Genomic DNA, 16,740 nt, shown 5'->3' with positions numbered 1-16,740 from the left:
AGTAGAACTTTGTACCCTTGACCATTATTTCCCCATTTCCCCCTCCCCAAGTCCCTGGTGGCCAACATTGAACTCTCTGTTTCAATGAGTTTGACGATTTTATTCCACATATAAGTGAGATCACACATATTTGTCTTTCTGCATCTGGTTTACTTCATTTAGTGTGATATACTCCAGTTCTTTCATCTGGCCTTAAATGACAGGATCTTCTTTTTCTTTAAGGCTGAAAAATATTAAATTGTGTATATAAACTACATTTTCTTTATTTGTCAGTTGACAGACATCCAGTTGGCTTCCATATTTGGCTATTGTGAGTAATGCTGCATTGAATGGGGAAGTAGATCTCTATGAGATACTGATTCCATTTCATTTGGCTCTGTTAGGGGCTGAGTTCATTCTCCTCAGTCCTTGTCCCTGCCACACCAAAGAATTGAAAGGCAGACATACAATAGCGAAGCAGAGGGAAAGTCTTATTTGAATACACTCCATGGGAGGAATGGGCCAGAATTAAGGTAGACAAAGGCCTCGATCTGTTAGGCAGGCTTATGTATTGCATAAGCCTGGTTAGGAGGCACCTCTTTGACTGACCAGGTGGGGTCATTTGATTGACAGGTCTTTCTATACAGTCATCCCTCTCAGTGCATGTCCTTCCCCATGCTGAGGTGTGATCTGAGCAGTTCTTAGTTCTGTCTGTTGGCATCTGGTTGGGGAGGGACTTCTCTTCCTGCAAAGTCTTTGTGGTCCCCGACCTGAGCAGAGTTTGGGCGGGTTTTTCTTTGAACCTTATCTTTCCTTTTTTGGCTGCTCCTGTCTATCTTTCTACCTCACTTTCCTACCAGATGAATACCCTGAAGAGGGGTTGTTGCATCATAAATTAGTTCTATTTTTAATTTTGATATTTTGAAGAGCCTCTATTCTTTTTCCATAATGGATGCACCAATTTACCTTCCCACTAACAGGTGCAAGAGTTCCCTTTTCTTAACATCTTCAACAGCATGCAGGGTTATCTCTTGTCTTTTTGATAATAACCTTTCTAACAAATGGGAGGTGAGATGTCACTGTGGTTTTGATTTGAAATTGAGCATCTTTTTATATACCAGTTAGCAATGTGTATATGTTTTTTGAGAAATGTCTACTCAAGTCCTTTCATTCTTTTTAAAAAATTGGGCTGTCTGGATCAAACTATTGGTAAATCAAAGATCAACGCATGCTTTAAATATCCTTAATGTTGATCACTTAAAGGGTGTCAGATGATCAGCTATGGAGGTACTCTTTTCTGATAATATTCCTTTCTCTTAATTAAAAAAAAAAAAAAGCAGTTACTGTGTGCTGACCTCCAATGAGTTCTTAACAGTGGTATAGAGGGCATGTCAAAGTGTGGGCAAAGGGTCTGTTTGTTTCTATGCAGAAGATCAAGGCCTACTTGGATACCCAGAAAATGAACTAAGATACGATGTGAGGAGGAGCTTCCGGCATCAGCACTCTCTGGAGGACTTGTGCGGGGGGATGATCATCAAAAAGCCTCCACAGGTATCCAGACAATGCTGCGGTTGTGGCTGCATCCAGCCCACTGTCTCCTGGACTTGCCATAGGAATGAGGAGGGAGATGTCTAGGCTGGCATGTGCATACAGTGAGACAACGAATTTGACCGGATCTGTACTGTTGGAACTCAACCAGGAGTTGGGAGGGGTGCAAGTTGTAGCACTCCAAAATCTCATGACTATAGACTATCTATGGTTAAAAGAACATATGGGATGTGAACAGATCCCAGAAATGGGCTGCTTTAATTTGTCTGATGGTTCAAGTACAGTTGGACAATATCCATCATATCATAGATAAATTTTCACAAATGCATAGGGTGCCTAAATGGTTTTCTTGGCTTCACTGGAGATGGATGGTAATTATAGATTTGCTTTGTTTATGTCACCGTATTCCTATTATGTTAATATGTGTGTGCAAATTAGTTAGTAGTTTAAAACCTATACATACTTAAGGTACTATACAAGAAGATATGTCAAAGAAATAATCAATCCTCCCATGTTTCCTTCATATGCTACATCTATAGCTTTTCTTCTTCCTTCCTAATTACAACCCTTAAATAGAATTCGTGCCTCATATCGAATTTACCGAGTATCATAATTCCTCCAGGTGGTAAAGATACCTCAAGACAAGTGCTGGGCATAGAAGCCACAGGGCATAAATCTGCAAAGAAGTAAAAAAGCTTTTTTTTTTACTTTGCAAAAAAACTTGCAAAAAAACCTTTGCAAACAATATGGCTTCTCTCTCACTTACCAACTTTACATTTCCCTGTATGGCCCCGGAAGATGACTGGTTAGCCAGAGATGGGTAAGATTCCTCAAGGGAGGAACAACCTAAGACAGGCACAGTCGCAGGGGGGCCATCAGGTGAGAATTTGAGGATCAACAGAGGTGAGGCTCAGAACCTCACCCCCCCTGCTTTGAGAGAAATCTTCTGCATCCGTGGATGTCTTGCTGCCCTTGTCTAGCCTGGATTAATACTTAGTCCATAGGCACACACCTGATCATCTGATCATCTACATTTGCCCTCTTACAGCACTAAACTATGTTTTCTACCTTTATCTTGCATCTACCTACCACTTCAGCATTTTATTAAAAATAAAAATAATAATAATAATAGGAGAAATGTGGGATCAACATATAAATCAAGTACAAAAATCAAACAAATATTCATATTTGACCTGATTGTTTATAGGTCATAATGCATGATCAAAACCGAAAGTTTCTGTGATGAATGCCCTTGTACTGTTCACCATGTAAGAACTTATTCACTATGTAAGAATTCATTCACCATGTAAGAACTTGTTCGTTATGCTTCAGAAGATTGGAGACTGACGAGAATTAGGCTTGAGATGGATTAATGATTGTACATTGAGCGTTGACCCCCCTATACTGAATTTTATTGTTGTTAACAACCATTTGATCAATAAATATGAGAGATGCCCTCTCAAAAAAAAAAAAATTGGGCTGTCTTATGTTTTTGGTGTCATCCAATGAATCATTGTCCAAACAAATATTAAGAAAAAGAAATCCCTGTTTCTTATAGCAGTTTTACAGTTGCTGGCCTTGGCATAAGCTTTTAATCCATTTTGAGTTAATATATGTTGGTGTGATATAGGGTGTAATTTTATTCTTTTGCAGCCTTATATCCAGTTTTACCAACAGAATTTATTGAAGAGATTATTGTTTCTTCATTGTGTGTTCTTAACACATTCATAGAATATCAGTTTAACAGATATGTAGATTTATTTCTGGGCCCTCTATTTTGTTCCTTTGGCCTATATATCTGTTTTGATGCCTGGACCTTACTGTTTTGATTGCTATATTTTTATAATGTATTATAAAACAGGAGGTATGATACCTCAATTTAATTCTTTTTCAGAATTTCTTTGGTTATTTGGGGACTTCTGAGGTTCCATTTGAATTTAATTAACAAAGTTAAGGCAAATGTCATTAAGATACTGATAAGGAATGCATTCAATTCACAGGCCACTTTGGTAACATAAAAATCTTAGCAATATTAATATTTCCTATCCATGAGCACAGTATATCTTATCATTTATCTGCACCTTTAATTTTCTCTCAATTGTCCATAATTATTCTTGTGTATGTCTTTCACTTCTTTTGGTAAGTATCTTCCACAGTATTTCATTTTTTTGTTGTTGCATCGTGAATAGGATTGTTTTTCTAATTTTTGATATTTTATTGTTTGTTACAGAAACATGCCACATTTTGTATATTGATTTTGTATTCAGCAACATTAGTGAATTTATTAGTACTCTTTTTTAAAGTGAGTCTCTTGGTGCTACATATTTATTTATGATACATCATCTGCAAAAACAGACAGTTTATTTCCTTCTTTTTCCTATTTGAATGTCTGTTATTTATTTTTCTTGTCTAACTGCTCTGTGTTGGACTTTCACTATTATTCGGAAAAGAAGTGGTGAGAGTTGGTAAAGTTGCACCAGGTCTTAGAGGGGAAACTTTCTGTTGTCCCTCTTAATCATGGTTTGAGCTTAAGGTTCTCATAGGTGGCCTTAATAGCACAGAGATAAGATCCTTCTAATTTTTTGAGAATTCTTATGATAAATATATGTTGTCCTTTGTCTAATGCTGTTACTGTGTCTATTGAGAAGGCCGTATGTTTTTATTCCAGCTTTATTGGTATATAATTCACAAATATTATATATATTTAAGGTGCACAATTTGATAATTTGATATCATTATATTCTGTGAAATGACTGCCACAATCAAGATAATTATCACACCCATCATCTTACACAGTTACCACTTTTTTGTGCATTCTCTTAGCAAATTTCAGTATGCACCATAGTATAGTTAACTAAAATCACAAAGCTGTACATTGGATGCCCAAATTTTTTCGCCTTATAAATGAATGTTTTCACTCTTTGTCTATCATCTCCCCATTTTCCTGATACCCTAGGCCCTGGCAGTCACCATTCTAACTCTGCTTCCATTAGCTAGACATTTTGAGATTCTTCTTCTCAGTAAAATCATACAGTATTTGTCATACTGTGTCTGGCTTAACAGCCATAATGTCCTCCAGATTCATACATGTTGTCCAAATGGCAAAATTTATTTTAGTCCCTGAATAGTCCCTGTGTGTGTGTGTGTGTGTGTGTGTGTGTGTGTGTGTGTGTGTGTGTACATCTATATCCCATTTCCTTTTTCTCCTTATAGATTGTTGGACAAGTAGGTTGTTTTCATGTCTTGGATATTGTGAATGATGCTACAATAAACATGGGAGAGTGGATATATTATTTTTAGATATATACATAGAAGAGGAGTTGATGTATCATATGGTAGTTTTTATTTTTTGAGGAACTTATAGTTTTCAATAAATGCTGTACCAATTTACATTTTCGACAGCATACAAGAAACCCTTAATCTCCACATCCTTGCCAACTCTTATCTTTTGTTGTTTTGTTAATAACCATCCTATTATTTCATTGCTGTTCGATTTTTATTTCTATGATAATTACTGATATTGACCAATTTTTCATATACCTACTGGCCTTTTGTATGTCTTCATTGAAGAAATTTCTACTCAGGTTTACTGCCCATTTTTAAATCAAGTTTTATGAGGTATTTTTGCTCCTGAGTTATAGGACTTACTTCTATATTCTAGATTTAATACCTTACCAGATATATGATTTATATATATAATCTTCCCTTCCTTAATTTTCTACTATAGTTTTTATTATTCATTCCTTTTATGTGCAGAGTATTTTTAGTTTGCTTTAGTCTCAATATTTATTTTTGCTTTTTTTCTTCAGTACATTTGCTGTCATATTCAAAAATCATTGCCCATGTCGGTATAAGTTTTCCCAATATTTTACTCTAAGTGTTCTGTATTTTCAGGTCTTGTATTTAAGTCTTTCATTCCTTTTTAGTTACTTCTTATGTAGGAATAGATCATGTCAAATTTCATTCTTTTGCATTTGACTATCCAGTTTTCTTTCTACAATTTATTGAAGATATTTTCTCTATTGTTTTCTCTTTGAGTCCTTGTCAAAGATTAGTTGTTAACATATGCAACTCTTTATTCTTTTCCATTTGTCCATAACTCTTAATTCCATGACCATACCGTTTTGATTACAGTAGATTTATAACTTATATATTGGATTCTTTGGGAGAGGTGGCTCTTTTTTCTTATGTCCAATTTTCAACCAAAATCACAAGTTATGCAAGGAATCAAAATTATGTATTATGATAGGAATAAGAGCTGAACCTACCCATGAAGGAACGCAGGCAGTAGATGTAAGACAATGATTTTTTAAATTGCCTTACATACGTTAAAAAGCTAAAGGAAAGACATGGAAAAGCAACTGAAGGAAAATAATATGGACAAAGAACATTAACAAAGAGATAGTAACTGTACAAAAGAGCTAAACAGAATTTCTAATATTAAAAATTAACTGTTTTGAAACAGAACCAGTAAAGGTTTCCAACAGCGTACATTAACAGGCAGGAAAAATAATTGAATGCATTTGCGATAAGACATTTGAACTTTTGAGGCTGAGGAAAAAAGACACAAGAATGAAAAAGGTGAACAGAGCCTAAGGAAAATTTTGGAGTGGAATAATGCATGCAGTGTGGGAATCCCAGAAATAAAAAGAGAGAAAGAAAGGGCCACAGAGATTATTTGAAGAAATAATAACTGAAACCTTCTCAGAATCGAGGAAATACTTAAATCTGCAAATCCAGGAATGTCAGCGAACTTCACATAGGCACCCACTGAGATGCTTTATAATCAAACTGTTGAAAGACAAAAGAGACGGTCTTGCAAGCAGCAGGAGAAGAGTGACATTTGAAAGGAGCACACACTGAAAAGACTATGAAGGAATCTGCTGGCAGAAAACCTATAGGACAGTAGGCAGCCAAATTACATATTTAAGGTGCCCAAAGGAAAAAGAAAATAAAACTGCCAACTGAGAGCTATATCTGAAAACTGTCCTTCAAACATGAAGGAGAAATTAAAAGAGCCCCAGAAAATCAACACTGAGAGACTCATTACTTCAAAACCTCCCCTAAAGCAATGTTAAACTGAGTTTTTTGTTGTGAAATGAAAAGACACTAGAGAGTAATTATATGCTTTACAATGTTATTAAGATCCAGGAAATGGAAATAAGTAGGCAGATGCAAAAATGAGTCTTATGAACTTTATGGCACCCACAAACCTAAAGCCTATAACAGATACACAAAAAATTGAAAAAGAGAAATCCAAACACAACACTAAAGAAAACCATCAAAAAACAAAGGAAGAGTATAAGAGAGGAAGAAAGGAACAGAGAACTACAAAAATAACCTGAAAAGAATGAATAAAATGGCAATAACTACATGTGTATCAATAATGATCTTTAATGGAAATGGACTGAATGCATAAATCAAAAAACATAGGTGACAAAATGGATAAAGAAACAAGACTCATTTATATGGTGCTTACAAGAGACTCATTTCAGACCTTAAGACATACACAGACTGAAAGTGACGGGGTGGAAAAACATATTTCATGCAAATAACAGGGAGAAAAAAGTAGGAGTAGCAGTACCTATATCAGACAAAATAGTCTTCATAATAAATAAACAACAAAGATGGACATTCCATAATAATAAGGGGATACACCCAAGAGGATATAACAAATATAAACTTCTATGCATCCAACATAGGAGCACCTAATTATGTAAAACAAATACTAACAAAACTAAAGGGGGCATAGACTGCAACCTATTCATATTAGGGGACTTCAACAAGCTACTTACATGAACAAATCAACCAGACACAAAATAAATAACAAAACAGGAATGAAACAATACATTAGATCGGATGGACTTAACATATATCTACAGTACAGCCCAGCCAAAAGCAGCAGGATACACATAATCCTCTTGGTAATTACTAATCTATCACTTTCTTTGGAAGAGTGAATTTGTAAGGAAAAGTACAGTGTCACATAAATATGACAGGAAGTCATTTTACTCTGCATCTACCTGTACTACCATAAATACAGGTAAGAGAAGTAGAAACTAGAGGCTTATTGAAAAGATAATTACCACCTGGCAATAACTGAGATGCGCTATATTTTATTTGTTGATGCTGTACCTCAGATTACCTTGTGCAAAAATTTATTTTGGCAAGTCTTAATCAATTACTTAGCCAATTAACCAGTTCAGTACTCAGTTAATTAAATGAGATATTTAACTTGTCAATTAACAATTGAACAGTTTAATAAAGTATGTCTCCTACTTTTAAGGATGTGTGATTGTTGGTAACAAAATGTGAAACCTGTCAGTAAGATCAATTATTTTTATGTTCCTTAGAGTTATGTTCATTTAAGAAATTATAAACTTCTTGCTATATATATATATTTAAATTCAACCTCACTTTGCAAGTATATATTACGTATAAATATTGACTGTTGAGATGTCTCTAAATTGATACTAGGTCTCTATAATCAGGAATCCAGTTCATGAGAACGTGAGGAGTATAGTGGTAAGTGCTCTGAGCAGTATATGTGGTAGCTAGAAGCCTGGTGTACTGAGAACATGCCCTGCATATAGCTGTGGGGAACACTTAGCCATTTTGCTTCCCTCACCAGGAAACTAAGCTTTTTGTCTGCCTTTAGTTTTGTATATTTTTTAATTAAAAAATTAATTCATCATGATATTGAAAGAAATCTTGAGACACTATATTAAGAAAAAATGTGAGAAACATGAAGAATTTTAATTATGAAACATTCCACATCAATATTAAATGCATGACTTTGAATATCTTTAGCACTAAAGTACCTAAGCATTGGAAAACAGTTACCTCCTAACACCATGAGTAAACATGTGGCATACTGACAAAATACACAAAAATAATAAAATGTAATTTGTATTATTATATATACATGTTATCAAATTAATATGGATCAAATAATATCAAAATTCATCAACCTATACACTAAGATTTGATCATTTTACTGTATGTACCTCAGTAAATTTAAAAAATACAGTGTATACATAAAGAAACAAAAAATGGGAAAAACACCAGAGGCGGATGGAATGCTAAGGCAACTGTCTTGTTGGGAAGTGAAAGATTACATTTGTAACTGCCCCTGCAAATCTCATTTTTTGGCTCTGTCATTTGACCAGTTTCTCAGGGAAAGACTCTGGCTTTTCAGCAGCTCTCATTTCCTGATCATCCATCTTCCAGGCACGACTGGGGCCATGGAAAAAACAAACGGCACCCCAGGGGTGAACTTCATTCTTCTAGGGCTCTTCAGCCACACGCCCTCCTCCTCTCCCTGGCGCTCACGATCTTCCTCAGCTCCCTGCTGGGCAACGGCCTCATGATCCTGCTCACCCTCCGGGACCCCGGGCTGCACACCCCCATGCGCTTCCCGCTGAGCCAGCTCCCCCTCATGGACCTGATGCTGGCGGCCACCACTGTGCCCGATGGCAGCCAGCCACCTGCTGGGCACCAGGTCCATCTCTCCCGCTGGCTGTGGAGCCCAGATCTTCCTGTGTCTCACTCTGGGAGGGGGCGAGTGCTCCCTCCTAGCAGCCATGGCCTATGACCGCTACGTGGCCATCTGTCACCCCCTGCTACATGGTCCTCATGAATCAGAGGCTCTGCTTGCACATGAGCGCAGGCTCCTGGCTTCTGGGAGCCGCGGATGGGCTGATGCAGGCCGCGGCCACCCTGAGCTTCCCTTACTGCCGCCCCCGGGAAATCAACCACTTCTGTGAGGCACCATCTCTCGTGCGCCTTGCCTGCGCTGACACCGTGGTTTTTGAGTTCTTCATGTATGTGTGCTGCGTCCTGATGCTCTTGATCCCTCTGTCTCTCATTCTGGCCTCCTACAGTCTCATCCTGGCTGCTGTGTTGCTCATGAAGTCAAACAGCCCGGAGAAAGGCCTCCGCCACCTGCTCCTCCCACCTGGCCGTTGTGGGGCTCTTCTTCGGCACCATCATGTTCACCTACATGCCGCCCAAATCCCACCATTCAGTGGCCCACGACAAGGTGGTATCTGCTTTTTACACCGTCTTCACGTCTTTGCTGAACCCTCTTATTTACAGTGTGAGGAATAAGGATGTTAAGGGTGCTCTGAGAAAGTGGATGGGGAAATATTTTGTGTGATATAATATTAAGCATGATTTGACAAAATGGTGTCACCCAATAGGATTTAGGTTACAAAATTCATGTTGTATCGATTTGATTACTTTTGCTCTCCTAGTTTGCATTTCATTTTTTAAAAAATTAAGTATAACTCCATATGGTAAATCTATTATAAATTTCATGTTTTCTGTTGTCATACCTTGGGGTGGAGTTTTTGTTCTGAATTTTGTAGCTCAGTAAGAAGAGTATTTGAGGCACTAATTAACATGATATGCTCCACATGTTACAAAATTCAGAACAAAAACTCTACCCCAAGAGATGACCCACATAATTTGTGTTTTTATACATATAATGGAAATCATTAGTGATGATGAATTATTCAAAGTCCATAATTTTGAAAAAAGATGATACAGATCCTAACTTCATATAATGATGATAATTAAATTTCAAATGAAACACATAAGCAACATGAATAACAAGCACACATCATATAGAAATATTCATCAAAGTATTTGCTAGGGCAAAATTTTCTGTAACTGTGTGATTGAACAAAAATCCTTAAATAAAAGGCATATTTGATTAAATATATTTTTAAGTATTAAAATATGTAACATTTTTGAAGAGAACTAATCAACCTGTTTAACAACCAACACAAATTAAAAGGTAACTCGTAAGTGATGAAATGTACCACATAAATTAACAAAGATAATGTGTTTATTCACAACAAAAATTAAGAAGAAAAAATGCAGGTAATTTTTTCAGTATTTAAATGAATAAATATCTACTTGCTGTTCACTGTTATCCAGATGAAAATAACCATCATTGATCACCAGGAGAGCAAAAGGCTACAGGTTTCATCCTTTAATTTTTTTGATTACTGAAGGGCTTGCTTGGATCTGTAGCCTTGGAGAATTCTAATACTTGTAAATATCTGCAACTGTGTTTTAGTTAAACAGAAAAAGACCTACACCCTACACATTTTGATTTGAAGATCTCAGTTTAGATATGAAGGAAACCAAATAAAGTATTCTCTTGCCAAAAATTGTTAAATTCCCAAATTTAATGATGTTGGAGAGAACTGTCACATCTCATTCATCCAACTATTCCACATTATCTCAAAACACCATCTTTGCATCTCTGAAAGAAGAAACATGTTTCTCCATAGCACAAACCATTATAAGATTTTGTTCTTATTGAACATCAGAGCTTTGAAGATGAAATACTAGAATAAAAGTTTGCATTATATCATCTTTTTCTCTATTAATTTAAATGGATTATATGGGAATAAAACTAAATGTTATGTAAACATATGAGTTCACACATCACTCTCTAACATAATTCATTATAAGTACATGCAACATAAATTTTGGTAGTATATTCCAGGCTTTGGGATTTATGTTTTATGCTTCTACCAATTGAAAAGGACTCATGAAAGAATACTTGATCAATAGGCAGGTTGACATTTGTGTTTCCATGTAGTAATCTATGCTTTTAAATTCTAATATATCTTAATACATAATATGTATATGAGATGTGCTTATATATATGATACTTAATTTTGGCAACAATAAAAACTCTAAGGTCCCCAGTCACCTGAGCCCCCACCAATAGCTAGAAGCACCTCTCTGCAGTGTGTGTGAGCCATCTTGGGGGTGGACACCACCTTTCAGTTGAGCTGCTCCAACCATGCAGAACAAAAATGAGCCACACAGAAAACTCTGCTGTTGTTGTTTTAAGCCACTATGCTTTGGAATGACTTGTCATGGAACAATAGTAACTAGAACCTATTTGGTACCTTGATGAAAGGTATACTAAGAACCAAAACCAAAATTATGGGCTATTGATTAGGTAGGTGGTGAAGAGAATATAGAAGGACCTTAAGGGCACTGTTAGCAGAAACTGAAGTTTCTTGAGGATCCTACTGATGAGGATTTAGAGGGAAGTTTGAAAAACGTCATGGGTGGGTGGAGGAAAGGGGACACCTTTTATGTAAACTGTGATAATATGTAAAAGAATAAAAGATTCTAAGGAACTCTGATTTAGTTAAGGATATGGAGTATGTCAGAAAATGAAAGGATTGAGACAAGGTAAAGAAAGATACATGTTAATATAGGAAGTGAGGATATGCTGGCTCTGAAAGTAAAGTACTGTTCCCTAGGGAATAAAAATCAACTGAGAATGTGGAGAAAAGGCAATCTTGTACTCTGTTGGGAGGTAAACTGGTACACCCACTGTGGATATCAGTATGGAGATTCTCAAAACCGAAAATAGAAATACTATAGGACACAGTAATTCCATTTCTAGGAATTTACCCAAAGAAAACAAAATCACTAATTCAGAAAGATATATGCATCCCTATGTCTATTGCAACATTATTAAATATGGCCAACATATGGAATCAACTAGGTGTCCATTGATAGATGAATGAATAAAGCATATGTGGTGTATATATACACAATGGAATATTGTGCAGTCAGAAAAAGAATGAAGTCTTGTCATTGTCTACACAATGGAGAGACCTAAACAGTATTAAACTAAGTGAAATAAGACAAAGACAAATGCCATATGATTTCACTTACATATGGAATCTAAAAAACAAAAACAAAAATGTGGACAAGAGAAACATAGACTTCTAAGCACAGAGAACAGATTCGTGATTGCCATAACAGAGGGAGATGGTGAATGGATGAAAGAGGTGAAGGGCTAAAGTACAATTTTCCAATTATAAATTAGCCATGGTAATGAAAGTGCAACATATATGAAAGAGTCAATAATATATCTTTGTATGCTTACAGAGGGCAATGACACTTTCTGTGGTGAGCATTTAATAATGTAGATAGCTGTCTGATTAGCATGTTGTACACCTGACACTAATGTAATATTGTATATCAGCTCTATTTCAATAAAAAAATAAGAAAGGGACTCAGGCCAAAAGTCAAATACAGAATAGAGCTGTAAAATCACCAGTAAGAACTTCAGAAAGATTTAAAACCTCATGAAACAGTTTAGGCAGACAAACAGTTATGGCAGATTTTATGGTCATGTCTTTTTAAATTCAGTAAAAAAATAGTACTTCCAAAGGCTTTAGGGCATTTAGTGCAGCAGCTTTGTAGATATCCCACTATGGGAAGGGCTTGTATGACAGAGATTTGTAGTTGTGGATTTGTGTTAAAGAGTGAATCCAAATAGGGTACATAGAAAACCCACAGCACTTGTAAGCAGAAGCACCTCCAGTAAGGACAGTGTGATGAGCACTTAGACAGAAACAATGTGTTCCTATGAGAGAGCAAGTGTGCTTCAGATCTAAGCAGCAAGAGCCGTGGAAACAATTGCCAGAGAGACACGGAGTACTTGTAACTCCAAGGGGAAAATAAGTTCCCAGCCAGGGGCAAATAATCTTTGAAGCTGAAATCAGTCAAAGGGAGAAAAAAAACATGGGAAAAACCAGCTAATTGCCTACAAACAGTTGTCCACCTCTGCTCGCCCTTGTCTCTTGCGACTCATCTGCAGAAGGATCCCCACCACACCTCAATGGTCCCAGTGTGCACTCACACCCACCCACCTTGTAACCACCTATTGACATGGAGATGGACTACTTCTCTCCACCCCATGGAGACACTGATTGACATGGAGATGAACTAAGGCCAGGCAAGAGATTCTGGAAATATTGCAATTTTACCCACAGCCCACCCCTCGAGAAATCTCACCTCACAATCTACAAGTTTCCCATCTTCCACAATGGCTCCTGGGTGAGAAAACTGGAGCACTGTAACCAGACTAATAACATACCAAGGACCCCTTCCCAGTTTCCAAGAATTAGGAGTGCAACTCTGGGAAGAGGAAATCCTGGGGCAAAATACCTAGCTGAAACTGAAATCAGTCAAAGGGAGAAATAAAGGTTAAAACCCATTTATTGCTTACAAACAGCAGTCTGGGGGCCATCTCTCTCATCTCCAGCAGAAGCAAGTGAACCTTTCCCCCAATCTCTCAGGTTCAGATAAGGCCTCAGTTGCCCAGGAAATTGCCCATTGATGTAGGGATAACTACTTCTCTCCACCCCTTAGGAACACCTGTTCATATGGATATGCACGAAAACCAGGCGAGAGATTCTGGATTATTACAATTTTACCCACAGGCCACCTCTCCAGAAATTTTGCCTTACAATCTATTCACTCCCCATCTTCTGCAATGTCCCCTGAGCAAGAAAACTGGAGCATTGTGACCAGATTAATGACATACAATAGCAACAACAATAAAATAATGATAATCCTCAAGCAGGAAGATTCAGCTAGGTTCAAGCCCTATGCAGAGTTAGTCCATAGCTTGCCCATTGCAGAGGCAGTGAGTAGCTGAATGGGTAGGGTGTTCAGAACAATAATCATATGGCAGCTGAGGCCAGGGGACAGGTCTAGGCCACAGGGAATATAGAAGAAAATAAACTTAAGGGTGATAAGACACGTTTTAATGACATGAGCAAGGCAACTCTTATCCATCAAGTAGGATGCATGCAAGAGAGTGTCCCTATGACAGTGGCAGGAATGGGATCTCATCCTGGTCTAGTATATCAGACTTGCACTCACCTCCCTGTGGGAGTTATAGATGGGTCAATGTATAGGGCTACGGGAGGTACATGCACTGGCCATAAAGATAAAACAAAACTTCCTTGTAAGATGCTCTTACCTCCTGGATGTTTTGGGTACCCTACCATCATGTACTTTGGGGGCCATTTTGCTGTTACTCTAGGAACAAACAGGAGGCCAGCTTCCAGACTTTTACTCCAAAGTTCCAGAAGGGCCAGTCATCACTGGTCCATGTGTCAAAATGTCCAGGACCACACCCACTCAACAGAGTCTCCAGGGTTTAACGCAGCAGGGGCTGGCAGAAGGATGTTGCTCTGCTGGCCATATCCTGGCTTTAATAACTCCTCTTTGGTTTGCACACACAGTTGTATAGGAGGGGTAGCAAGAGGACATGTGTGAGCATGTCCACAGGGCTCAAGGATCTTTTTTGGCGCTTCTCATTCAATCTCTGTAGCACTGTCCATAAGCAAACTGAACAGCCCATAGCCTATTGGTGTCTAACTTCAGGCCAGATTTCAACAAACCGTTGTAGCTCTCTGTCGTGCCTTTCCCAGGAGGGTTATATGGTACATGAAACTTTCACTTTATTCTTAATTGCTACAGCTGTTCTTGTAACAGATGTCCAGTAAAGTGGGTGCCTTGATCACTCTCAGTCACCTGTGGCTGGTTATAGGCTGTAAGAGATACACTATGGTCATTTGCTGATCTGCATGATGTATAGGAAAAGCAACCAACAGGCCAGTAGCTGTGCCCACACAAGTCATGGCATAAGGAAATCCTTCTGATATGGGCAGAGGCCCAATATATCTATCTGCCACCTGACAAGGGGTATCGGCCCCTTTACTATTGTCCCATGTTGCTGTAGGATTTGTATGAGCATAGAAGGCAATCCTTCTGGGCTCTTCTGACTTCTTTAAAGGTCAAAGGCAAGCCCCACTGATGGGCTGCAGCCCACATGGATTTTGTTCCTCATGCAACAAATGCTGATGTAACCATTGAGCTACATCAGAGGCAGGCAATCCTCCTATCCAATGCACCTGGGCCAATGTGTCTGCTTCATCATTCTCTGGGGTTGCCAAAGGCAAATGGCCAGTCACATGATATATAGTAACTGTCATAGTCTGACCGAGGCCTATAGGTCTTGCCACAACTCTTGTCCCCAAAGGGGCCAGTGACCAACCATCCAGGGGCATGGTACCAGGTTGGTAACCACAGGGTCAAGCCCTGATAGATTTGTCAGTACAGACAGCTATAGGGGAGGGCTCCTGCCCACAACTCAGTCCATTGACTGCTCTTCCCCTCTCCATCCTCTGTCCATATTGTCTCAGTCTTAGGATGGAAAGCCACAGTCTTCCACATCAAGGGCTGCCCATGTTGGGGGCAAGGTTAGTAGAGACCCAAAGAGAGATGAAGAAGTGGTATGGAGCACCAGATTTCTCATTCCTACAGTGAGCAACTCATCAGGCACAGATATTATAGATATTTTTCATGCTCAACTCCCATAACCCCTGCTGGAGCTCTTCATACAATTTCCAGTTAGTGGGCTAGTATAGTAAATCACCCTGATTAAGCCAAATTGCTCTGATGGCTCCTTTCAAGCAAAAAGGAGAGCCTGATTGCCTGAGGTGTGATGGGCACTTTGCATTCTCTGCTGGAGGGAAGGGTGTGTCATCAGGGAAGCCAGTTTACCCATTTCTGAACCTGACATATCAATGTTTTTCACCCCTATATTCTGGAGATGCAAAAGCCATGTAGGCAGAAGTTCGAACAGATTCTGCCAAAACTGGATGGTTATATCCACCAGCTCATTCTGGATATAGGGGCAGAGCATGGAGTGCTCCACACCCTGGGGAGGCAGCTGTTCCTCCCGCCCAGGAGCCTGTGGTGGTGGTTGCATTTTTATTTTCTTAACTACAGCCAGGTGGGCCTTTATTATAAGAGGGACTGGGTCCTCAGGCAGTGGCCTCCGCAACAGTTCTGCCCTGGACCCCACCCCTCGTCCTCTCCCAACAGGTCCTCTACAATCCCCCAGGTTGAAGTCACTGCTCTTTCCTCCCCCTCCCCCACAGGAGGATTCTCCTGCAACATGGATTTTCCTGCTGCCTCCTCCCTGGCTGCTTATGCACCTTCCAAGGGCACGATCTGTGTTCTCAATAACTGTCTCCTTCTTAAGGGCATCATCCCATAGGTCACTGCCCAGCTCCTCCAAGCAACACCAAAGCCTGTCTTTCTCCTCGATAACCCTTTCCACTATTTCTGAGAAACAAGTATCCCACAATCCCAGCTACCACATAGCCAGTCAGGGCTTCTAAGCAGTCTTCTATCTCACGGAGGGCTAATTCCACAGCTTCCCGTGTCGCCAACATTCCCCAACTCTTCAGGATGGCCCACCCATCTAGGAGGTGCTTTACCATAGACCAATTTCCCACTAGGGGTGTCCCAAGGGGGCCTGAATGATAGGGGGCTCCCAGGTGAAGCCCCACCCTCCACCACTGC

At 38.9% G+C, this 16,740-nt stretch overlaps 1 pseudogene; it reads left to right on the top strand.

Moving 5' to 3' along the window:
- The first annotated feature begins 8,771 nt into the window (after positions 1-8,771).
- On the top strand, positions 8,772-9,834 carry LOC118971964 (olfactory receptor 2T33-like; annotated as a pseudogene).
- Positions 9,835-16,740: the final 6,906 nt, after the last annotated feature.

Source organism: Manis javanica, chromosome 14, assembly GCF_040802235.1.
Source record: "Manis javanica isolate MJ-LG chromosome 14, MJ_LKY, whole genome shotgun sequence".
Classification (NCBI taxonomy): Eukaryota; Metazoa; Chordata; class Mammalia; order Pholidota; family Manidae; genus Manis; species Manis javanica.
The sequence above is the reverse complement of the archived record's forward strand: the minus strand, read 5'-3'. Positions and strand labels throughout refer to the sequence as shown.